At 36.0% G+C, this 24,840-nt stretch overlaps 1 protein-coding gene across 2 annotated transcripts in view; it reads left to right on the forward strand.

Moving 5' to 3' along the window:
- The first annotated feature begins 8,789 nt into the window (after nucleotides 1–8,789).
- FUT8 (fucosyltransferase 8) overlaps nucleotides 8,790–24,840 on the forward strand; it is a 425,078-nt gene continuing 409,027 nt past the window's right edge. For both annotated transcript variants that reach the window (XM_051977839.1, XM_051977837.1), the window contains exon 1: nucleotides 8,790–9,323. The gene's annotated coding sequence lies outside the window, so the exon portion shown is untranslated. The remainder of the gene's footprint in view (nucleotides 9,324–24,840) is intronic.

Consider the following 24,840-nt stretch of genomic DNA (forward strand, 5'->3'; position numbering starts at 1 on the left):
ATTAATGTTTGGGTTTTGATGATTCAGAATGGGTATAAAAAACAAATTTTTTTTTTCTGTTCTGGCCAAAACCCTAAGTCTTCTTCTCCCAGATTGATTTTTTTTTTCTTTTTGAGTAGGCAAAGGCATCTTTTGCCTCATTTCTTACCTAGCCTTAAATCACTGTATGAGTATTGCCTCAGACAAATTAAGAGCTGGGAAAGACCTTAGTTTAATAAGACTGTCGTCTCCCACTTCATCTGGGGGTAGTCCTCTTGATCTATGTCTTGATAGTGGATTGGGTTAAATCTGGAGGAGAGTGAGGCTGATGACTTTTCACAGCCCACCTTCACGAAAATCCAGTTCTCTTGCAAGTCAAGATATCACCCTCCTAATATTATTGATCCTCTTCTAGAATGAAGCGCAGTGGTGTTACCAAAATGCCCTTCCCTGCAGTGCCAGCCTTTCCTTTTCAGAACAATTGGTGTAGCGGTACATTCCTTCAATCTCTGCTCTCAGGAGAAGCTGAGCACATAGATAGTGCAGAGGATACAGTTATAGGCTTAAGGTGAGAAAGACATCTTCCTGAGTTCAATTCTGGCCTCAGATGCTTATTACCTGTGTGACTCTGAGCACTTAACCCTATTCATCTAATCCTAGGACACCCAATTTGCTCATCCATAAAATGAGCTGAAGAAGAAAATGGCAAACCATTCCAGCCTCTTTGCCAAGAAAACTCCAAACGAGTCATGAAGTGTTTGACACAATGGAAACAAGACAACAACCAGGTCAAGATCCCTTGAAATTAGGAGTTTACTGATAAAGTGACATGAATCTCTGGAAACAGGACCACAAGGCTAATGAAAGGGTGAAATCAATCCATTTCAGAAATGGACCTAGTCAAAATTGTGCAGATGAGCAATAGGTTTGGGCCTGTGAGTGATCACTGCACGTCTAGCTTGGATGATAAGGACACTATTCATAAAAACAAAAGCAAAACTCATGGTTCTCTAAACCCCAGCTCCTTAAATAGTGGTTTATGACCTCATGTGCAGTCTTGTAACTGAATGTGGGGATTGCAATATTACATGTTTTTTTTAAAATTAGTAAATGTTTGATTTGTATATCTAATTTATATACCTATATACAATGGATTATATAAAAATGTCTTAGGTGAAAAGGGCTTGTGAGTGGAAAAAATTTAAGAAGCCTTTCTCTAAATATTGCTTTCTGTTAAGGAATGGTTAAGTTGTTCCTCTTCAAGGGCTAATAATCAGTAATTCAAGTAATAATTATTTTTAACAAGGGCTTTTGAAGATAATACCTTAACCTAAAGGAACAGAAGTCTTTCACTACTAGGCACTTAATATTTGTTAAACTGAAAGTAATTTCAGTTACTCAAGTCAATTGTGGAAGTACTTTGGACAAGACAGACTTTTTTTTAGAATAAAGCTTCTTCTTCTTTTTTTTTTTTTTTTCAAGGAGACTTGATATTTTATATATTGATCCATTCTCATTTTTTAAAAAATATGTTAAAGTATATGTTAAATACAATATATATACATGTCCATACAGTTATTTTGCTGCATAAGAAGAATTGGACTTTGAAATAATGTACAATTAACTTGTGAAAGAAATAAAAAATGCAGGTGTACAAAAATAGAGGGATTGGGAATTCTATGTAGTAAGAACAAGGCTTCTTAAACTTTTTCATTTGCAACCCATTTTTTTGCCTAAGAATTTTTTTATGAGACCTCTGGTATATAGGTACATAAAATAGGCATACAAATTAAACATTATGATAATAAATCATAATTTCATGACCTTCATATTCAGTTATGTTACTGATATGGGATTGCAACCCACAGTTCAAGAATCTTTGTATTAGAATACCACTTCCTTCCTTCTTTCACCTGTTTTCTTTTCTCCAGCTAATTCTGAATACTGTTTGTATATATTTATTTGAAGTTGTTTCCTCCATTAGTCTGAAAAGTTCTTGGAAGGAGTGAATTAGCTATGGAGGTTAGTCCCAGTAGGTGTTAGATAGACAATTTCTTCACACATCTAATTTTTTTTTTTTTTTACTAATAATAATCTCATAAGAAAATCCCATACTGATATTTCAGAAATGTAATAGTGATAATATATTTATTATAGGGCTCTAAGATTTGTAGAGAATTTTCCTAACAACAATCCTGTAATCTAGGGATAGTATATTAATATTATTTTCTAGATGAAGAATTTGAGATCGAGAGTGATTAAATCATTTGCCCAGGGTTATACAACTAATAAATCATATTATAAAACCATTGGTTTTTCCATTATACCATGCTGTCTTTTTAATACTGAATTTAGTCATGGCAACAGTCTGATAAAAACAAATAACATTCTGCATTTTTATTTTTTATTTTCCCTGTTTAAAAATCAGTGTTTTCTCCTTTTGTTTCAATTCAACAAACAATGCTTGTAGTTACTGTCTACATTTCATGAAGACTTGGTTGTATAGTTTTATTTTCTTCTAGGCAATGAAGTTAAAGGACTAAAAATGCATTTTTTAGAATAAATAAACACTACATTTCTCCATGAACAGAAATGTAGAAAATAATGGGACCTTAAAAAAAATTCATGTCTTAAAAAAAAAAAAAAAACATACTTGGGCCCCAGATTTTACATTTGGCTCAGAGGCTAACTACCTGATAAAATTTTATCTCAATTTTTAAAATCCCACTTTATATAGATCACCAAACCCACTTATAAATTAAAACCTGCATATCCAATATCCCTATGGGTCTTCTGAGACTTTCAGCTAAATCTTTAAATGATTATAATTGGGTGGGATTTGAGAAAAGAGGGAAAGGGGAGTTTGAGTTCTTAGAATTGATTAAGTAGTTTGGTTGTAAGCACTTAATCAGCTCATAATAACATCAGAAAAAAAATGCTGAAGGTTTAGAATCAATAGGTTGTTTCAGCATAATTGTACCTTTTTGAGACAAAGATGAAAGCCTTACTTTTTTGCCGCGAGATGGGAGCTTTATTCTTTATTGTTTAAAGCCATTAACATACACTGAACAATTTCTTGGAACTTGAGTGATGAGAAGAAAAAAAACAAAACACATTTTGGGTTAAGTTTTTTATTAGCACAATCAGAATGATAGCAAACTGACTCTAAAGGGAGAGGTTTGGGAATTTTTTAAAAGGATGATTCGAGCATGAAGAGAAACATGAAGTTTTAAGGTCCTGGTAAATGTTATTTTCTAGTAGAGTTACTTAGATGTCATTTAAGTGTTGTGGTTATTTTTTGCAAGAGGTGTGGAGGTAGCTAGGTGATACAATAGATAGCATTCACTAGAGTGGGGCCTTGGATACTAGCTATGAGATCCTGAAGATGAGGTGGGTGCTGTTGGCAGAGAAAGACTGAAATACTGCCCTGAGGCAAACAGGAAAGAGCAGGGATGGGGATTAGTTTAACCTTAGAACCCCACTTTGCTGTATCCTGCAGATAAATGCAATTTATGTCAAACCCCTGAGGCCCACCCTCTATGAAGTGCTTTTCCCTTCTCTCTCTCCACCCTCCACTCCCCTCACTGTGGGACTGTATCCAGCCAAGAAATCCTAGTTATGTCCTTGAGGTTGTTTCCCTTATAAATCTGTTTATGTCCCACACATCTCTGTGGGACTCCCTTGGGTCAGTCACCCACAACACTCTGTTTTTCCCTTCATTCTTCCCCCATGTCATGTGGTATCTCTTCTCTCTTCCCCTTAAGCTTCCTGTCTCTTTTCTCAAACCCTACTATGCCCTATGGTATCTTTCTCCTCCTTACAGCTAACTCTTTTGAGGTGTAAAAACCCTTTTAGAATTTGGCCTGACAAGAGCATGCCCCAATGTCTTGGGGTATTTTTTTTCCTCCTGGCTAATTGTGAGTTCCAACAGGGTACTTGATCATCGTTAATTGTTAAAACCCCTTTCTTGCTAACTATATGCTCCTCCACTGTATTTCATATTTACCATTCCTGGTATCTATTGTATCTCTTAATTTTGTCTGTAACCTCTTCTTCTAAATAAACCTACCTCTTATGTATTCTGATGGAAGTGGATCACTTCGATAAAGAGATCTTATTCAGTTTCAATTGATCAAGGATGGATGGAAGCAGCTACACCCAAAGAAAGAATACTGGGAAATGAATATAAACTGCTTGCATTTTTGTTTTTCTTCCCGGGTTATTTATACCTTCTGAATCCAATTCTCCCTGTGCAACAAGAGAACTGTTCGGTTCTGCACACATATATTGTATCTAGGATATACTGTAACCTATTTAACATGTATAGGACTGCTTGCCATCTGGGGGAGGGGCTGGAAGGAGGGAGGGGAAAAATCGGAACAGAAGTAAGTGCAAGGGATAATGTTGTAAAAAATTACCCTGGCATGGATTCTGTCAATAAAAAGTGATTAGATTTAAAAAAATTAAAAAAAATAAACCTACCTCTTACCAAAGAGAATGGCCATTGTAAATTCTTCACATGATTGAACTCCAACATTTGGTGCTTCTCCTAAAGCACATCATCTGGTGTAACATCATTATAGGACTCTAAGATTTGTAAAGGGCTTTCCTAACAACAATCCTGTACCCTGTAATCTAGGGATAGTTTATTACTATTCTCGTTTTCTAGTGAAAATTGGGATTGAGAGTGACATCAGCCACATCATGGATCAAGTCATGCCTCAGTTTCCTCATTTGTAAAGAGAGGATGATAACATGTATCTACTTCCCAGGGTTATTATGAAGATAAATGAAATATTTGTAAAATGTAAAAAAAAAAGTGTTATATAAATTCTAGCTGTTACTATTATTGTCAGCATGACTGCAGTCATAAGTGGATTTCTTGGACTAAGGACTTCAAAAAACAAATTTGTGCTTAAACATAAGTTTTCTATTGAAGGGACAAGAACTTTGTGTGATTTCAAAATTTCCTCTATCACTATAGCTTGACACCTTCTTTGCAGCTTATGGTCTTAAAGCCTGTCTAGAACAGAGAAATTAATTGATTTGCCCAGAATGTGTTAGAGGTGAGTCTTAAACTAACCCCCATTTCAGTTTTACTCTCTATCCATTATGTTAAACTGTCCCTCTCTTGCTATTGAAAGCATTTTTAAGTGCATTGAATTTGGAAGTAGCTACTAAGTTTTGAAATATTTCAAGAAAGCCTTCTTAAGCACAGTCCTTCTAAAGAGAAATTTAATTTCCATAATCAGAACTTAAAGCAAATCATATGGAAGTAGTAATATTTTTTGTTATAATGGAAAGAGTGCATTTGTAATCAGGAGAGAGACCAAGTTTGAAACCTTTTTCTGACACTTTGTAAAACAGGGAAGCTAACTGAAGTGTCCAGCAGAGAAATCCAATTTATGTCAAACCCTTGAGGCCCACCCTCTGTGAAGTTCCTTCCCCTTTTCCCTCTCCACTCTCCACTCCCTTTACTGTGGAACTGTGTCCAGCCACACAAGAGGGTTCAGGTGAGGATTTAATAAGATGATATATATCTCATTTTCAAAATATGTAGAGAACTGTGTCAAATTTAAAAGAATACAAGTCATTCCCCGATTAATAGTCAAAGGATATGAACAATTTTCAGATGATGAAAATAAAGCCATCTATAATCATATGAAAAAATGCTTTATATCACTATGATTAGAGAAATGCAAATAAAAACAACTCTGAGGTATCACCTCACACCTTTCAGATTGGTTAAGATAACAAGAAAAGATAATGATGTTGGAGGGGATGTGAGAAAACTGGGACACTATGCATTATTGATGGAATTGTGAAATGATCCAACCATTCTGGAGAGCAATTGGGAAGTATGACCAAAGAGCTATAAAACTTTGCAGTATCTTTGATCCAGCAGTGTCTCAATTGGGTCCGTATCCCAAGGAAATCAAAGGATGAAAACAGACTCCCATGTGCAAAATTGTTTGTGACAACAAAGAATTGGAAAATAATTAGCTGCCCATCAATTGGGGCATGCTTAATAAGTTGTGGCATATGACGGTAATGGTATATTATTGTTCTATAAAAATTTTTTTTAGAAAGCTAATTTTAGAAAGGTCTGGGAAGATTTACATGAACTGATGCTGAGTGAAACAGGAATATATTATATATAATAATAGTAAGAATGTGCTATGATCAGCTGTGAAAGACTTGGATCTTCTTACTGGTTCAGTGATCCTAAGCAGTCCCAATAGACTGGGGACAGAAAATGCCATCTGCATCCAGAAAAAGAACTATGGAGATTGACTGTAAATCAATAGTATATGCTACATTTACTTATTTTTTGTTTTTTTTTTCTCTTCTCTTGTTTTCTGATTTTTCTTACCTAACGTGATTCATAAAGCAATGTGTATTAAAATAAATTTTAAAAATTAAAAGATAAAATAATATATATAAAGAACTTTATAAATCTCAAAGGCATATGTGAATTATAGCAATATTCCTCATCACTTTGTGTTTTCTAATTTGATTAGAACATGGTAGACATGTTGCTGTTTAGTTACTTTTGATTCTTTCTGATATTTCCTTCCCCAAGTTCTCCAGCTCATTTTTACAATTGAGGAAACTGAGGGGCAAACAGTAACTTGCTCAAAGTTAGATTGCTAGGAAGTATCTGAGGCCAGATTTGAACTAAGGAAGAAGAATCTTTCTAACTCCAGCCCAAGCATTTTATCCACTGCTTCACCTAGCTTGCCAGTTTGTGGCAATATATCTTTCTTCAAAAGTACACTGAGATACTTTGACAAATTTTATCCCTCCTGGAATTTTCCTTGAGAATTTATTTTGTTTGGGTTTCCTTTCAAAAATTAATTCCTCTATTCCATTTCCCCTCCCCTCATCCTCCAACAGTTTATAAAATATTTTTGAGTAGGAATTTTGTCATTAAAAAAATTAAATAAGTTGCTTCCCCCATTAAGTGCTTAATAAATGCTTCATTCGTTCTAAATAATTATACTTGATCGTTTAATTCACAAACAATACACAGACATGAATTAAATGCTTGTGGAATTGAACCAAGATATAATCCAAGCAAATTTCGTGGGGGAAAGCTACCACCTAAATTTTTAAATGAAGAAAATTGGAAAATTGATTGGAAAATTAATGTCCATTCTCAGAGAATGTAAAAGAACATCTTTTCATTTTAGCATTCTAGAGAAGCTATTTTAGATCGAGGCCCTTAATTGCTCTCCCTCAGTTCCATTCTAAAGAATTATAAATACCTAACACAATTGTGACGTAGGGGTGGGGATTCAGTCTGGCAGTTTATCGTAGCCCCAAGCACCAGCTGCTCTTCGAGACATGAGTCTCGAAATTTCACAATTCCAGTTCTTACTGTAAATAACCTTGGAGAATTTGCTCCCCTTATAATAATAACTCATTAAAAATGGGTGTAAAATGCTTAGTGAAAGGCAAGGACAGGGTGTAATTATCACAAGAAAGTTTGGAGAGTGAGTCCAAAACTCTTATCAGGCAGGCTCTGTGATCCCGATGTCCACTCTATCTGAAACCCACCCTTTTTTCAAGGATTCCATACATGACCGTTAACTTCTCTAGGTAACTGCTCTCTGCAGGGTGTCTGAATTGATCAAATCGTGCAGCCTCACATTTTCGAGACATTAACCTAAAGGAGGGAACGTCATCCTCTTCTACAACTCATCCCTGCCCTTCTGGGAATCAAGGATGTTGCGCCCCGGGGCTTGGAGGCAAGAGTTTGGAAAAGGACCATGCTACCCGGGCCTCCCATTGGGTCTGTCGCATTCCACTCATACTCTCTCGCTGTTTGATTCGTAGATTCCGCACCCCCTCGCTTTTCGTCTACTTTCCCTCATTGGGTATTTACAATTCCCCTCCTCCAGGCTCTACTCTTTGGATTGGACCGGAGAGACAGCCCATCAGTCGGCTGGGCTCCGATGCTGCGAACATTTGCTCGCTTCACTTGCCAGCTTCAGGACTTTTAAATATTTGGGTGGGCGGGGAGCTTTGTAAGAAAAAGGATGCCCTTTCCTTTAAGTGTGTGAGGTGGAGGTCAGGTAGTTTTAACCTTTCACAGCACGGGAGTTCGCAATGGTCCTGCTCCTTTAAAAGGACTTTTCCTCTGCACAATGAAACAGAACTTGGGCAGATTTGAGTTTTATATCAATGGAAAAAGCGATCAAACCATAGGCAGGGAATGTCGAGCCACTTTGGTAAAGGCCGGAAGAAGTCTCACCTAGCAATGCCGGTTGCATGGTCTCGTTGCGGTGGCAGTCCAGTGTCCCCACGGGACTGTGCAGCACTGCTCAACGCCAAAGTACCTCAAGCAACCCAACAATATTCCCCGCAGAGCCGCTCAGGGAATTGCCATGAAGTGCCTATATTTTCTGGAGGCCAAAAGAATACTGCAACCCCCAACAGGCATGTTCTCCCCGGGAAGAAAGGAAATCTTGCTTTTGCCCAGAGCAGCCTCGCTTCACCCTTCCTTTTAAGCCCTGGTATCCAGTGATCCTTGATGAGGATGAATTCAGCGTTTCCCCTTTACAGCCCGAGTGGGTGTGCATGCGCACGTGTGTGGCTTGATGAACTGCGGAAATATGCTAGCGTCTTGGTGTATTTTCTCCACTTGGCTTAGATGTGGATGTTCCCGCTGCTACCGCGCCACCCAAGAGTGTGTGTGTGTGTGTGTGTGTGGTAGAGTTAGGAGGGGGAAAAGAGAAGGGGGTGGGGAAAAAGCACTGGCACATGCCAGGGTCGCCGTAGGTGGAAGCGGCCGGCGCATGCGCACGCGCACCCTTGCCGGGCCATGAACGCCGAGGGGCGCGCGCCCCTTTCGTGCGCGCATGCTTGCACTATCATAGGCTCCCCCAGCCTGCGTTCTTGTCAAAGCCGCTCCGGCGCGTGCGCGCGTTATCTCCGGCTGACTCGCCTAGGCTTTTTTTTCCCCTTCCCCTAGCACTCACAGCCTCTTCAGCCTCCTGCACTCCTCCCCCGCCCCTCCGTCCTTTCCCTTTCTCCTCCCCCCCAGGAATGGGGTTCACGCTGCTCTGGGTCGCGCGCCCAGAGGCCAGCTCGCGCTGTCAGCGTCCGCCCAGCTCGCGCCGCCTCGCGCTCCCCCTCAGTCAGTGGCGCCGAAGGCTCCGTTAAACGGCGGCAGCGGCGGTTCCTGTTTCCGTTTCTTCCTCTCCTCCTCAAGTCGGGAGTAGCATCCTCCTCCACGCCACCACCCCTTCTACTCCTACTCCCCCTTCCCGGGGCAGCGACTGCCGGAGGCGGCTGTGGCTGGAGACGAGCCGCCGGAGTCTTCCTCCCTCCCTCCACGGGTAAGAGGGCGTCGGGGCGTCGCGCGGGGCTGGGGCTGGAGGTCCCCGGCAATGGAGAAAGCGCGGAGACCCGGGGACCCGGAGGACTTGGGGCCGTTTCTCTCCTCCCAGGCCTGCGACTGCCGCTAAAACAGCCCCGGAAGAACCCGGGGAAAGAATTCCCCCTCCCCCTCTTTTCCCCATCCCTCCTGGGACTATGGGGTAGGGGGCCTGATGGGGGGGGCAATCCTTGGAGCTCCAGGTGTGGGAGCCCCGGGGTAAATGGGGCCGGGGCGTCTCCTGCTTGGGGCTGGAGGGGCGCTGTTGCTCTCTTCGGAGGAGCGCATCCTGCCCAGGGGGGCAAAGGAGATGGGTTGGGGGGAGGGAACGCGCGAACCTTCGGGGGTTCCTCCTTCTCCCACTCAGTTCACGAACTTCGGCCAGTGGGTATCATCGTGCGCGTTTTGTTAATTAAGTGAATGGAAATGGGAGAAATGAATTTGTACCCAGATCCATCCTGCCCTTCCTCCGAGTAGGGAGGAAGCAAAGAGAATAGCCCCTTTAGGGGTTCGGGCTTCTGTAAGAGGAGGTGGGCGCTTTCCTCGTTTTAATGGAGAGGTGGTAGTAACTTGACTCTAAATACTGAAGGACTGGGGGAGTGGGGTGGGGTAGTGGTGGAAATAAGAGTTAATTATCCTTTTAGTGGGGAGGTTTGCCCTTTCTGCGAGTCTGTGCCATGTCCAGTGCATCACCTGTTATTCACTGACAATTCACTTTGGGGGTTGCAACCTTCTGGCACACTGAACATCAGAAAACTACTGCATAAAAGTACTCTAAAGTTGGACGGCAGTGGCCACATCTGGGTTTAACCTTGATTTGATTTTTTTTTTAAGGGTTGAGATTTCTTTTATATTTGGGCTTAGGAAAATTTTTAAAAAGAGGCAAATAGAATTCCACGTACTTTTATTTATTTAAGCCAATTCGGGAGGGTGAAGTCAGAATTTCCGTTCGGCAACTGTAGATCTGCAATTGCCAATTTAAGGTTTCTCAGAACGATTTTTCGTGGTGTTTTTTACAGTTTAAATCGAAAACTCCTAATTGTCTCTCTCTCTTTTTTTCTTTTTTTTGCTTAAAGTCAATGGATGAAAGAACTAGGTTTCATAATAGATGTATTTTTGTCCCCAGAGATGCTTTTCTTAAGTTTGTATATTTGATTTCATGAAATAGTTACACTTCTAAAAAGTATCATGTTGGAAATGTATTATAAAGGCAATTAAATCTATTTAATTACTATAGGGTTATCTATACTTGCTGGGAAAAGTTGTGGTTATCACTTTGGCTAAAATATTTCTTCAAAAAGCCGTTCCATGAAGTGGACACCAATGCTTCTCTAATCTTTTGTGTTTGTAGCACAACATTTTGAGATTAAAATGCATTTACTTGTGATTTTTGAGGAACTCATTCAAATAGTAAGTTTAAGAGAGAATCCATATTTGAAATTGTGAATCATAGAGGCTTAGTTTCTCAAGAATTCAGGTAATCAGGAATGAAAAGGATCTAAAAACTACCGAAGTTGCTTTGGAGGCATAACATTTTCCTTTTGCAGCTTTAAAATTTCAGAATTCTTAAATTGAAGAGCTTGCTGAACAGCTGGAAGGAAACTTGCATAGATAGCAGAAACAGATGTAAAAATATTTTCTTTATCTTTGATCAAGCAATGAATTAGTCAAACAAAAGTAGAAAGTGTTATACAGTGGGATAGAATCTAGTTTATTGTAAGGATAGTGAATTTAGATTAATTTCATTGAAATATAGAATTATATAAAGATTCTATTTTAAAGTTTTTGTTTTTAACTGAAAAATCATTCTGTAAATGTCCAGATGTATTTTTCTTTGTCATTTCTGTTTAAGATGAATGAGACCATAAGACTCATTCTGATTAATTATGTAATTCTTTGGTACGGTTTTTTCCTCATTAAATTTCAAGCACTTTGATATGATGGTTTTTGAAAAATGTTGAATTTTAGTACTTGTCAATGATTTGGTAGAACCAGTTGAGTGTATCGTGTTTATATCTTAAGTGAAATGCAGTTATAACATTAGTAAGTATGGTCTGGAGGGGGAGCTAGTGCCAAAGCAAAGGTATAGCTTAATTTATTCTGGGACTTTTAAAAGCCTCAAATTTCCTGTGACCATTATTATTATTACTAAAAGGATGGGGAAAAGTGTGCATATATAGTTATTTGTTGATACTAATTAGAAATATTTGAATATATTAATTGTGTAGAAAAAAATAATAGAAAAATTTCAGTTTATGTCTAAAATTTTGGAAAGCAAATAAAAACAAGTATTTTAATTTCTCACTTAAAATAACCGAATGAATGTGTGATCAAAAACTTAATGCACGATCATGTTTTATCATTGCCCTTGGTGCATTATAGTAGAAACTAACTCTAGAAAGAGAAAGGTAATGAGAGCGGTGAAGTTTTTCCAAATCCTTAATGCTTCTTTGTAACCTTTTAAATAATAAAGCCACAATTTTGAAATTTTACCACATGACATAGTTTAATAGTACAGAATGGGTATAAGGAAGTGCATTCAATGTGGATAAGTAAATTTGTTTAGTGTTAAGAAACTTTATAGATCTTTTTGATGAGGAATTGGGATGTTCATGCATCTGGAGAGTAGGGATCCCAAGGTCACTTCTTAACTGCTTCCTCCTGCAATATAGCGCAGTGAGTTAAACCAGGTGACCAATTAAATTGTATCAATACTTCTTGAATATGAAATAATGGTACTTTGTTATTTTGTATATTTTTATAAACTGTAAGCCAGTTAAGTGTTTGTTCTCTTAATAGTCCAAATTAAGACTGGAATCTGGTGGTAATAGCCATTTAAAAAATAGTAGAGTATTCATTTAGAAAGGGATGGATTTGAAGGTGTTGGTTGGTCTTCAATAAGCTTATACATATACATATTATCTTATAAAGTTAAAATAAAAATTTCTTTGAAAGGTTAACAGTATCTATGGACAACAGAATAGGGAGGAACATTTGTATGACTTTTTAATGCCACAAGTTAAACATAGTTTTATAAAACTTGGCTAGATTGTTTTGATTGTCTTACATATCTTTAAGAATAGTTGCTTTGGGTATGTTATACAGTGTGCTCAATGAATTGATGATCTTTTGAATGTAAATTTTTTTTTTAATTATACATTCTGCAAATTGTAAAAGTGTTGTCTTCATTTTAAATTTATAATCTGTAGTAATAAACAACACTTAATCTATCTGAATAATTAACTCAATTTCCCTATTAGGAAACAAACTCAAACATCTTTGAAGAAAAAACATGTCTTAAGAGTCATGACATCATGATGCCTAAAAGCAAAAAAGGACTTCTGACATTTGTTTCAGCATTAATGGTGTTTTATTGACCTTCGAGTCTAGATCGAATGGCAATTTGAGGTTTTCAGTCAAAATTTAGTGCAGTAGGCGAGGTTGATAAAGGAATGGATCCTGCATCTCCTTTTGGGACTTAACTAGTGACTGTGCTTTATGTTTATCATCTGTACAGTGTGAGATTTAGTTTTTGCATTCTAGAAGTGATAGTTCCTTGCCTTTAATTAGGCCTTTAATTTCTTGTGCTGCCATTATAAGCTAAAATTTAAGTTGAACTAAAAAGAATTTATGGATAAAAGATATAGCTTTAAAAAATTTTTTTTCATTTAAATTTTTATTTGCTTTACAGTTAAGTACTTCTATCAGTATTTTTCTCCCTCCTCCCCCCTTAGGGACACACACATGAAAACTGCAACCAAAATTAAAACCTTCCACCTTGCCCATACCTTTTTTAAAAAAGGGGGAATAAAGTTAAGCTGTTATCCTTGTCTATGAGTTCTTGGTCCAATGAAAATGTGTTTGTTTTGATGATACCAGAATATATATGCACACAGATAAACCATTAGCCTTAGTTTTAGGGAGAAGAAAAATAAACACATATAACATCATGCAACTAGTCAGGTTTAATGTGATATTTTTGGACAGTATGTTGAATGTATCATCATCTTTGCAGCAGTTTTTTCTTTTTAGAAAGTATTATGCCTATGTTTTCTTTCACATTATGATAGTATTTCCTTTAATATTATGCCGTATTTGTTTGCTATCCTATTGAAAATAGTGCATGTATTTTGTGTCCTATTTTTGAGCTTTATAAAAATAATAGCAACTGTGTACATTGATTTAAGTTTTAAATGGCCACTATTTTCCTATTATAGTCATGGTTAATGGGAAATGTAAATAAAATTCATAGTTTATAAAATAAGTAATAAAAACGTTGAGGCATTATCAGTTACAATCATAGATGTGAATAGGAAATTAAGCTGTATTTTTGTTTTCTAATTGGCACTGTCAGAAGCATTTCCTGATGTGAACTTTAAATGAAAAAGCGACCACTTTCTGAATATAATGAATATAAATGAAAGATTTGACTATTTGGAAATAATTCAGACATAAAGACAAATAAACTGGTCTAATGTATGGGACAATTTGTGCCACTCTCCCTCTCTTTTTAAATAGAAACTACTATTTTAAAAAAATTATCTTTCAACTACAGTATGAATAGCAAGGTTTTTTTAAAGTATGATTAAGACTATTAACCAGGATTAAAAATATAAATTTGCACCAAGTCAGATTTTAGGAAGGACTTCATTACTATCTATTTTGAATTATGAAATGTTTAATCTTTTAGATAGAAAAAATTCTTGAGTTCCAGTAAAAGTTATACATACATATATATGTATTACATATACATATACATATATATATATAATCTACTTAAATATATGTATACTTTATAGAATGTTGACTACAAAGTTTCCACAAAACTTACTCCAGTTCTGGTGATTTTGGGGGGCAGGGAGTTTGTGATTATGCTGCCTTCAAGTGAGGTAAAATTTGACATACTAAAACTGAAAATCTGTGGTCTGCCTTAATTGGAGAGGAAGAGAAGGAGGAGGAGGAAGAGGAATAAGGAAATAGGGTGAAAAAGTTTCTTCTTTGCTCTAGTTTTCCTTTCTTCTTTCCTCCCCTTCTGTCTTTTTCCTCCTTCTACTTGACCTAGAGTTTTGGAAAAACTACTGGAAGAGATTGAAGAAGGAGGGATATGCTGTAAGAACCAAAGTCTTAGATGATGGAGGAAGAATGGATGGGCTGAAGGTCATAGGTGGCAAAACCTTAGCAACAAAGAGGGATAGCTTTTCCTTTTATTTGAGTAAGTAAATTTCCTGTACTAAAAATTCCAGTCTTCTTTTTCATTATGGATTTTCCAAAGCTATGTCAGAGGAGCATAAATTCTAGCAAGTGCTATTAAAGCTAAAAAGACTTCAAGAATAGGCCAGGTGATAGTATTTGTCTTTCTTCTAGAACCAGTCTTACTAAGTTCAGAGAGATTGATTATAACAAGGTTGTATTACTTGGTGATGAATTTCCTGCTCCAGCAACTCATTTAATAGAACATTTTACTAAAGCAAAGACGGGTTATGATCTGCATCAATGGAAAGACTGTTCACATTGATCAAATCACTATCTTTTCAATGGAAAATAATGTAGGATTTTAGGAACTTGGAACAATAGATAATTTGAAAGTTGAGGAAAGAGAATTGGAAAGGCCAGAAATTAAAATTCTTGGTAATATCCATACAACTGGGGGCTTAATGTTAGGTGAAATTCTGTAGTAAAAGAGGCATTGATAGGCCTTACTTTCATCTCTGAAAACACTGCTGATTGGAGCTCCATTTACAAATAAAACTCCACTTAGCAAACCTTAGAAATGTTAATATTAATCTGGTACTTCTCACCAGTCAAAAAAATATTCTTAGGATAAGAGGTATGAGGGAGATATGTACCATTAAGGTTTAAATAAACAGAGACTATTAGGCTGTCTTGGATTAAGTCAAAGAAGGGTATGTATACTACTTAAAGAAGCTAAAAATAGGTATAACATGTAGAGAAGCTGTTTAATGTTTTATTAGTGACACATTTATTTTAATTTAAACACTAACAGAATCATTTTATTATAGTGGCAGAAAGATGTAAGGAAAATGAAATCTCCAAAGAATTCTTCTGTACCTGGAGCAGCTTGCCAGATCTAGAGGAGAGAACCTATCAGCTGCAACTGACTGCAGAGTCCCACCCACAGCAGTGCAGATGGATCTAAAGGAAAGATGATGAATAACCAAAGTTTTTTCAAGGGAAACCACAGGATTCCCTAATCTTCAAGATTACGCACAATTTCTGTAATTCTTGTTTGTAATGGCTTTTGTACCATTTAGTGGCAGGGTATTTTAGTTTTTGGGAATTCTGAAGAGGAAAAGAATCTGAAATCAGAAACAGCAGAATTTATCATTTTACTTTTTTTTTTTTTTTTGAAAACTTCTTGGACCTCAACAGCTTCATTGTGATGTGGAGATTACTCAGAATTCTTGAAGGTTTTGTGTCAGCATACCATAAACATTGGCTGTCTCACCAAGCTTGAAAGACTTTGAGTATGGCCTTGTCTACAGACTTGTATCTTCTAGCTTAATTTAATTCACATGGCTTATTGGGGAGTGTGAGGTTGTTCAACTATAGCAAAGATCTTTTGGTGAAGAGCATAGGTCATTGCTGTCTATATTGGTGGAAGGATTGCCAAAATTTGTGGCTCCTTGAAGTGTTCTTAAAACAACTTTATCATTTCTTGGAGTTTTAAAAATATGACGCCAAGGAGTTAAAATTAAGTCAGTTTTTATCTTAAGTAATCTACAGCAATAATTTATTTAATTGTTCTTTAACAGTGATACTAAATCTTCATATTTATTCAGTACTTTAAGGTATGAGAAGCACTTTCACAGCTGTGAAAATAAGGTTGATAGTATGAGTATTATTTATTCCCTTTTGACTGAGAAAACAAACTTAGAGGGCTACTAATGGTACTTTAAGTTCACAAAACCCAAGGAACCCACTATGCTTCTGGAAGGGTATAATAGAAAGAAGTGACAACAGTGAGTCGTGAAGTTTAAGTTCTAGTTCTGACTGTACTACAAATTAGCTATATGATCTAGGATGCAAAAAGAAAACCTAGTTACCAGTTTCCTCTTTTGTAAAGTACTAAAACTAAATGTCTAGCCATTCCAGATACAAAATTATGTGATTTGAATGGTTTAAAATAAAACAACTTTTAATTTAGCATATCATACCTATTAAACTGGCAAAAATAATTAAAAGCAATAAAATTCAATATTGGAGCTATTCTCATAGAACTTTTTGGAAAATATTTTATTAATATACAATAGAAGTTACAAAAATAATTGTACTCTGACCCAGTTAATCCTTTGTTGACTATTGTGCCCTGAAACAACACAAACCAAACAGTTTTCATAGCATTATAATAAATAATTGCAAAAAACTTGAAGAAACAAATTTGCAATAATAAGAGAATAGTTAAATAAATTGTAGTATATGAATACAGGAATAGTATCATTTGGCTAAATCTCACAATTGTGAGGAATACAAAGTAATCTTAGATCATTATGAAATAATACAAAATGAAAAAAGCCAACGTAAAAATGAATGGGTGAAAAAGTCTGATTTTTGGGATCTTAGTAGGAAAGGTTGAAAAACTCTCTTTTCTGTGTTGAAATCAATTTTAACTGTAAATGGTCACTAAGCAAATTTAATTGTGTTGTTTAATATTTTTTTTAACAGATTAATTAAATTTTAAAAACCCTTTACATCTAGCCATTCTGTAACACTTTTCCTTTTTCTTTTTTGAAATGTATTTTACCTTCTTAAGTTTTTCTGTTGGTCATCTTTTAATTGTCAGATCTCTTAAGAATTAAGTGACAGTTTCCAAACTATGAGGTTGGGAGGGGAGAGAGAAAAAGATGTGAAGTAGAGGCTGAAATAATTGGATGTTTTAAAGTACAACTTTGATGTTGGTATGTCTATTCAATAGAAACAAAGTTCAAATCAAATCTAACAAAACTGAGACTATATGAGTAATGTCAGAGAGCAAGAACCCATCAGCTCATGGCCCTTTCTTCACATGTCCTGTCCCCACACATCATCTGCTTTTTCTAGGTACTCTGGTCACTGGAAGTTCTAGTGCTAGTTTATTTTGTTTCATTTCCAGGAGAAGGAAGTTCCTGAGTTTTGGAGTGGGTTGGATATGAGTTTAGTTTTTCTCTGTCTCTGATCCCAATTACCTACTTTTATGGCTTTTGTGAATGTTTAAAGATTGGGGGTAACCTTTCTACTCCAATCATGTTTATCCTTTCATCTTTGGGAGGCATTATGGTGCAATGGAGAGAACACTCAATTTGGCATCAGAGGCATTGGAGTTTTTTCAAGCAGAAGTTAAGAGAACTACCGGGGTAAAATATGATAGAGAAACTTTTTCCAGATAAAGGTTATGTGTGGTACAGCCTTGAACCTTTTTCAGTTCTGAAATTGTATGATTCTATTTTGTATTTGAATCCCAGCTTTACCATTTGCTGTGTGATTGGGTAAGTTATTTAGTCCGTCTGGGCCTCAGTTATCTCATCTAAAATGAAAGGATTACATTAGATGATGTGAAAAGTCCTTTATATCTCTTAAGATCATTAATCTTTTGACATGAAAGTGGCACAATGATTAATGCTTTATTTTATCATATGTATATCATTTATAAAATTATAATAAACTTAATTTTATGGGAATAAAAATGAACCAAGAAATGCTTATTTTTTTTATTTTTATTTTTTTGCTGAGGCAATTGGGGTTAAGTGACTTGCCCAGAGTCACACAGCTAGGAAGGTGTTAAAGTGTCTGAGACCAGATTTGAACTGGGGTCCTCAGGACTGATGGTGTGGGGCACCACCTAGCTGCCCCAAGAAATATTTATTTTATGAAAACCTGGCTATGACATTTTTTTTTCATTTATGTAATGAAAGGACACATTTGGGAAGCACTGATCTAATATTATTTTTGAATACTATGTAAATTTTATTAGAATTTATTAGAATTCTCAAATGTCTCAAAAAAAAAAAACCCCAGCATTCTCAAATAAAAATTACATAGCCATTAAGATCAGGCTTAGAAGGGGGCAAGTTTTTAAAGTAATAATGAAAAAAATGCCATTTCTTTGTAGTGACAACTTCGTAAAAATCCTACTTGATACAGTAGATAGAGCACCCTGGAAATCAGGAAGATCACTCTTTGTGAGTTCAAATCTGCTCTCAGGCACTAGCTGTTTTGACTTTGGGCAAATCACAATTCCAGTTAACCTTAGAATCTTCATTGCATAAAATGAGCTGGAGAAAGAAATGGCAATTTTTGGTATTTTTGCTAAGAAAACTCCCAAATGGGGTGATGAATCAGACATGACTGAACAGCAACAACAAAGTTTTATCAAAAAGTTTTATGTGGTCTTTCTTTTTTTTTTTTTTTTTTTTTTTCCTGTTTTGGTGGGATTGTTCTGTTTGGGAAAATATCAGGCAGCCAAATCATGTTATATAGAAAGGCTTGTAAGATGCAGAACTGGAAGGGGAACTTTTTTACAGAAGAAATTGTCAGAGGTGAAATAATCTCATGGACACAAAGGTAGTTAATAAAACTAGCATTCCAACTTAAGTCTTCTCTAAATTCATTATCCCCATCTCCCTCCCTCCCCATACTTACTTGCCTTGGGTTGGATTGGATTATGCTGTCCCTGGTTTCCAGGAATGAAAATGGGTGATTGGTTTTCTAGATCTCTAGGAGATCTCTGAAAATGAAGAAAAAACTTACTAACTGCATTGGTGGTTTGGAAGTAGGAGAGTATGCTTAAAGAACAGGTTATATATAAATACAATATTAAAAAAATGACAAGTCTGTAATGAATAAAGAAATTTTACATTGGACAGAAATGTGACTAATAATTCATACTTGAATATAACTTGTACTAGTGACATTGGATGGCTATAAACTACTGAAACTAGATTTTTCAATGAACCTAATAGCAAATGACATATGCTTTTATTAAGTACTTGATATGTGCTAGTCATTTAACCCTGTTTATCTCTGTTCATTTGTAAAATGAGCTGGAGAAGGAAGTGGCAGAATATTCTAGTATCTTTGCCAAGAAAATCTCACAAGGAGTTCAGAAAGATTCAGACATGACAAAGTGCCTGAACAACAAATGTTCTGGGCACAATGCTTAAGTACTGGAAATATAGATACAAGCTTGTCAACAAGCAGCAAGGAGCCTTAAATTCTAATAGGGGAAGATAACTAGGGCTATAGGGCTAAGTGACTTACTTCCCTAGGATAACACAGGTAGAGTCTTGAGGCTGGATTTGAGTCAGGTCTATCGTGTCATCTAGTTCCCTGCTTTGCTGTATTCTACATTGTAAGTATTTAGTATATTCTTTTTACTATCACTTCTCCCATATTTTAGGATGCAGGCATTTTTATTCTTTATAGGAGTGTCTGGAAAGTTGAGTGTGTGGTCAGCAGTAACACCTACTTGGATTGTAGTCTTTGCATAAGATAGTACTTTAAACTGCCTCCCCTTCTTATATTTGGGAGGCTTAGGTTTATCTATTTGAGCACTGCACATAACATAGGAAATTGTCTGAATTCCTTCTCCATTCAAACTAACCATTTAGTGCCTGTTCATGTTCTATCTCATCTCAGTCTAGGCTTTAAAGAATAAAACCTTTGATTTTAATATTTCATAATTTTATCAAAATGGCTCATATTCTCTTTTTCATTAAGTAGTTCATTTCTTACCCATGCAACTCAAAGAGAAATACATTTTCATACAGACTATAAGTATATTAGATGGACAGAATTGGACATAAAAGACATAAGCAGTTGACAGCCAGCCTGCAGGATGTGAACTCTCAATTTCCTATTGGTTGTGCTTATTAAGAATTCTTAACTTCATTTTTGCCCAAGCAACAGATTATTTAGATGTTATTTACAAGGAAGAGCTATGAAGTCCTCCAGTATCTATCATTAAGGAAAGAAATGAAAGGAACAGTCAGAAGTGTCTACTATACCAGGTACTGTGCTAAGTCCTTTGCAAACGCTTCATTTATAAATCTTCAACTGAGAAAGGTAGGTATTGTGGTCCCTATATTACAGTTGAGAAAACTGAGGCAGCAGGCATATTAACTAGTCTGGATTTGAATTCACATCTTCCTAATTCTAGGCTCAGTTCTCTTTCTACTTCAGTATAGTGGAAGGGGCAATTGCTTTCTGACTTCTGGCTACTATCTGTCTAATTATCTGGTAATCACCATTGTTTTTTGAGGGTCCTTGAAGTTTCTTTTCTCTAAAATCACCTTGATTACTACAATGAGCATGGAGTTCTCAAGAAATCATGTAAATCTGTCAGTTCATTTTAAACTGACTTCCTGGTTGTCCCACCTGGGTCTCACCTGTGTTTTCTGTAAAGCATTGCATGGTCTTTGTTTTAGATGTCATAGCATTTCAGGATGTTACTGTGTCTTTTTTTTTTTTTTTTCTTTTTTAATAATTCCTTTTTCACTAATTCCTAAGCCATGGACAGTAATAACTTTTTGGTGCTTTCTGGCTAGAAGTAATTTAAAAGAATGATAGATGTGAGGTCCTAATGCTTTCTCCGAGTCTTCTTATTATTCCTCTGCAAACAATGATAATCCCTAAAATTTATCAGTCACTTGCTATTAAAGAGCATAAGAGACAAAAAAAGAACCAGACCTTACTCTTAGGGATCTTCAATTTATACACATAAGGGAAATAATATTAAATAAAATTTTCCTACTGTAAGTTGGGAGGAAAGATCTCATGTGGTACTAGAATTTTGAAGGGAGCTCAGAATTCTGTGAGGCAAAGGTAAGTAGGGAGTTCCTTCTTGGCAGAAGGGACAAAAGCCTTTGTAAAGTCACACAGATGGGAAATGGTGCATTGTGAACAAGGAACAGCAGGTAGGCCAGTTTTGCTAGTCTCATAATATATAAAGGGGAGTAATACATAAACTAAATTGGGAAAGGCTTTAAATGCCAGAGGAATTTGTAATTTATCCTAGAGGAAATAGTGCTGCCACTGGAATTTTTAGAGTTGGAGTACAGTGACATGGTTAGAGCTGTTCTTTTAGGATTATCAGTTTAAGCAGTTGTGTGGAGTTTAGATTGGAGTGAGGAAACACATGAAGCAGGGACCAATTAGGAAACTATTGTAATTAAGCTATTCCTTAATTAAGGGGCATATATTTCCACTCATCTTTTTGCTATTATTGATAGTGCTACTATGAATATTTTTGTGCATATATATATCCTTTACTGTTATCATTCATTTCCTTATAGTTATAAACCAAGTAGTGTGATTGTTGATTCAAAGGATATGGATAATTTATTAACTTTTCTTGCAACTTCAAAATTATTTTATAAAAAATGTCTCTATGACAGCACTTCCAACATCAAAATTATTTTTTCTGTTTTTAACAATCTGGCGGGTATGAAATTACAGGTTAATTACAGGTTTTATATGCACATATATATATGTGTGTGCATATATGTACATATTTGATATTTCCCCCTTGAATTGCATGTTAAAACAATTTTAAACTTTTGTTTTAAGTTTTGAGTTCCAGATTCTGTCTCCTGATTGTAGGAATCCAATATAGATTATACATGTGCAATCATGTAAAACATTTCCATATTATTAATTTTGTACAAGAAGGCTAAAACAACAGCAAAAAAGAAAAATGAAGGATAGTGTGCTTCAGTGTGCATCAGTCAACATCAGTTCTTTTTTTTGGAGGTAGATAGTATGTTTCATCATGAGTCCTTCAGGAATGTCATGAAGTTGTATCTAAATTGTTTTAATTTACATTTTTCTGCGGGTAATTTTGAACTTTTCAGATATTTATAACTTGAATTTCTTTTACAAGATTTTTGTTGATATTCTATTACTGTTTATCAATTAAAAAATAGTGCTTAAGCTTATAAACTTTTATCCGTCCTCTGTGGGTTTCGGATATCAGACATGTTAGGTGATGAAAGATTTTTTCCTAATCTCCATCTCCTCATAGTACATTGTCTTTTATTTCTAGTTTGTGGAGGCTGGTTAAGAATTTCTTTCTATTTATGACTGTGAAAATCTTCCATTTTTAAAAAATTTTGTGACGTGACTGTTTATTTGGTCTGTTTTAAGATTTTAGTTAATCTCATTTATCTGTTAAACTGCTATCCAGTTTTCCCCTCATCTTTTTTCCTTCCTTCTTCCTTCCTCCCTCCTTCCCTCCCTCTCTCCTTTCTTTCTTCTTTCCCTTCTTCTCTCCCTCCCAAGTTTATTTTCCTGGTTTTATTGAATACTTGACTGCTATAGGCATTTGATATTACTTACCTGTTTCATTGATCTACTTTTGTATTTTTTATTCTGTTTTAGAAAGTTTTGATAATTATTGCTTAATAATATAGCTTAGGATCTGACAGTTACCTTTATTTAGTAATTTCCCACATTGAAAGATCCTGCTCCAGTTTCTTATCTCCTGAATTTTACTTTTGTTTCAACTATCTGTTGCTTTTAAACGCAACGTGTCTAAAACAGAACTCTTTATCTCTACTTTTCTTGCCTCAGAAAACTCCCCATATTCTTTCCTAACTTCTCTTTCTTCTAGTTAGCAAAATGTGCAACTTTGGAGGCATTTTTGGTTTTTTTCTTCTCCATCTCTCACATTCATTTGAATTGCAATGTCATGTTGATTCTGCTTTCACAATATCTCAGATCTGTCCCCTAACTATATTGACATGGTTATCATTGTAATTCAAGCCCTCATTATGTCTCATTTGAACTATTTTAGTAACTTTCTAATTGCTTTCTCTGTTTAGATATCGCCAATATATTCTTAACATGGATGACAAATGTATAGTTTTTTTTTTTTTTTTGGTGCTGAGGCAATTGGGGGGTCACATAGCTAGAAGTGTTAGGTGTTTGAAGCAGATTTGAAGTCAGGTCCTCCTGACTTCAGGGCTGGTACTCTATCCACTGCACCAACTAGCTGTACCCAAATGTATAGTTTTCAAGTTTAAGACTGACCATGTCCTTTTTTTGATAAAGAAATTCTATTAGTTCTTTATTGCCTCTAGTATAACATAGAAACTTCTCTAGTATAACATAGAAACTTCTTAGTCTTATAAAGTCCTTCACAATTTGACCCCAACCTCCCTTTCCAGGCTTACTGCATTTTACTGCATTACTTTCCACCTAAACTTCTCTGCTTCCTGTCTGTTAATTAGACATGAGATGTATCTTTTGCCTCCATGCAGGTTAGGCTAGTTTTTCCTTAAAAGTATAAAACCCAGTGTGTTTGCCTCATGGACTTAAGAGTCTTAGTTTACTATCATAATTGGTCACCTTGGAGTATAAATTAACCATACTTTTATGCAGATCTAGTTAAAAAAACAAACAATGGACAACCCAAACAAAAGAATTTTTGCTCAATTGAATCAACTCATTTTAAGAATACTCATCATTGTTGAATATTCTTCCCTTGTTATAGATAAATAAATCTCTTTTTGTTAATTTGAATGACCTATAAGTGTCTCCAAAGGACTGGCCTGACTGGCCCAGCCCAGGACAACTGGTATAGGCTTGCAGATTTGGAACAAAAAGAGCTTGGAATGGATGGACAATTCATCAGAAGGTAAGCTCATACTGACATTTGTGCTTTTGTGATACTGTTGGTGATGTATTTAGGAATGGTGCGTGATTATTAATAGATTAGAGAATAAGTTTCCTATGGTCATTCAGCAAGTAGAATCCAATGAGTATATTGCATGTCCTTAAAACCTGTACCTAGGGGCAGCTAAATAGTGTGGTGGAGAGAGCATCATCCCTGAAGTCAGGGGGACCCGAGTTCAAATTCCATCTCAAATATTTAATACTAGCTATGTGACCCTGGGCAAGTAACTTAATCTCAATTGCCTTGCAAAAAAAAGGAAAAGACCTGTACCTTGAAGAGAATTGCTGTAAATTCTTTTAGGTCCAGTCCTAGCATTGTATCTGGATCTGCCACTCTAGTCATTTAAACTTTAACTCTGATAGGGAATTTCCTTAGAAATAAGTTTACCTTTAAAATTCTTGAAGGCATTGAATGTTTGGGGAATGAAAATTATTTTCTCTTCACTAACAAGAACAAATACAAAATAATGAGATATCCACTCAAGGCAGGTCAGGCATGTGCCCTGTCTTTGTATTCCTCCTTGCATAGTCTTGGTAAGTTAGTGGAAACAGTTTGAATGAAAGCAAGCTGAGAATACAATCTGGGGAAGCTTTTCAGGGCTGAATTAGGAGTTAATGCTGCGAGTTGTGATCTCTCTGTGAATAGCCTTAATTGTCCAATAACACTGACCTACAGCATACTGTTTGAAAAAGTCTGACCCAGTGTCAGTCAGTATTTTTACAGATTGCCTGCAGATCACTTGAAAAGAGCCAATGACATCATGAAAGCTTAACAAAGAGGGGGCATTTATTAATCAGGAGCTGTACTGAGT

Source organism: Antechinus flavipes, chromosome 2 (assembly GCF_016432865.1).
Source record: "Antechinus flavipes isolate AdamAnt ecotype Samford, QLD, Australia chromosome 2, AdamAnt_v2, whole genome shotgun sequence".
In the NCBI taxonomy this organism is placed as follows: Eukaryota; Metazoa; Chordata; class Mammalia; order Dasyuromorphia; family Dasyuridae; genus Antechinus; species Antechinus flavipes.